The sequence below is a fragment of the Parambassis ranga genome, unplaced genomic scaffold, assembly GCF_900634625.1.
Source record: "Parambassis ranga unplaced genomic scaffold, fParRan2.1 scaffold_24_arrow_ctg1, whole genome shotgun sequence".
NCBI classification, from domain to species: Eukaryota; Metazoa; Chordata; class Actinopteri; family Ambassidae; genus Parambassis; species Parambassis ranga.
Window position 1 is genome coordinate 1935205 of NW_021144797.1, and position 1761 is coordinate 1936965.

At 43.2% G+C, this 1761-nt stretch overlaps 1 non-coding gene across 1 annotated transcript; it reads right to left on the reverse strand.

Moving 5' to 3' along the window:
* Positions 1 to 1181: 1181 nt before the first annotated feature.
* trnas-gcu (transfer RNA serine (anticodon GCU)) lies at positions 1182 to 1263 on the reverse strand. The gene has a single exon. It is a non-coding gene; the product is annotated as a tRNA-Ser (tRNA).
* Between the last annotated feature and the right edge of the window lie 498 nt (positions 1264 to 1761).

Sequence of the window (1761 nt, forward strand, 5' to 3'; positions counted from 1 at the left end):
GGTTCAGTTCAGATTGAGAGAATGCAAAGAGTGTGCAAAGTTGTCATCAAAGCAAAAGCTGGCTGCTTGGAAGAATGTCAAACATCAAACATATTCTGCTTGGTTTAACACTGTTTGTTCACTACATCATTCCACATGTGTTCCTTCATAGCTCTGATGTCTTCAGGATGAATCTACAATGTAGAAAGTCATAAAAACAAACACAAACCACTGAGTGACTTTTGACTGATACATTTAAAATGTCATCATATGTCCTAACCAGCAGGGGGAGCACTGATCATAAACTCTCTGTCTCACATGTTATTGTCATGTGTTTTTATGGAAGATGATGCTGACTGTTGTTTTCTTGCTTCTCTCTGTAAACAGCTTGTAAACAGCAGCTTCCCTGAGGGGAAACTCAGCTAATAAATGATGCTGTAACCTCTGGGACTTGATCTGCTGGGTGGGAGTCCACTACATTATCCATCCATCCTCATCCATCCAGCTACACCCTCCCTCCTAAAATGTAGGCTGGAGGATGCGGGCATCGATCCCGCTACCTCTCACATGCTAAGCAAGCACTCTACCATTTGAGCTAATCCCCCTTCTATAAAGGGTCAATTGCAAGTCAATCAGGACTCACTGCACTACATGAAGTGTACTAGTGAAGTATTGGAAGCATCAGACTTTTAACCTGAGGGTCCAGGGTTCAAGTCCCTGTTTGGGCAGAACACTTTGTACTCCCTCTTGCTTGTACTCCCCTTCCCTCTCTGTTAATGTGCTTGGACAGAGCTCTGTGAACAGCCAGCCTCTTTGTGTCTTGCCCTCCTTGTGCAAGGTGTCAATGGTCGTCTTTTGGGCAACTGTCAAGTCAGCAGTCTTCCTGTGGTTGTGCAGCCTACAGACCTAGACTGAGACCATTTAAAGGCCTTTGCAGGTGTTTTGAGTTCATTATCTGGTTAGAGTGGCTCCAGGTGTCTTCAATATTGAACCTTTTCACATATTCTCATTTCCTGACCTACTGAATGTGGGTTTTCCATTAATACCTACAGCTGGACCAATGCACAGACTGTGGACTTCTCCATAGACTGATCTGTGTAGATAGGACACCAGTACTACTGTCCAAACTGTCTTAAGTTGGAATGTTTATGACACCATCAAGTGATGATCCTGTGTCAGGACGTTGACCTTAAAATATGAAGCGACGAGGATGGGATTCGAACCCACGCGTGCAGAGCACAATGGATTAGCAGTCCATCGCCTTAACCACTCGGCCACCTCATCTGTCTGATTAACACGTGTTCACGGCTTCGAGCGAAAATACGCTTGAACAAGGTCACAGCTTTTGCCTTAAACATAAGCATCTTGACAAACTTTGACAAACATTGAAGGCCAGTTTTTGGAGTAGTTGTTTGGTTTCTCCATTGTACAGATCAGAGCATGCCTCACTGCACTGGACTGCACATATCCAGGGGTGGACTGCATGTGTCCAGGGGTGGCAGTAACTGATTACAAATACTCAAGTTACTGTAATTAAGTAGTTTTTCTGGGTACTTGTACTTTATTTTTAAGCCAGTACTTTTACTTGTACTTAAGTACAAATGTAACAAAATAATGTACTTCACTATTTTTAACACCACAATTCGTTACTGAGTACACTTATTATTTTCTTCTTAACCAATAAAGATACCAGTTACAAACTGACCAACATGGCTGATGTCGTGACCTTCCCTGGTCACCCCGGATTGTCAGATTCCGTCTCCTGTATTCAGAACATTGAGT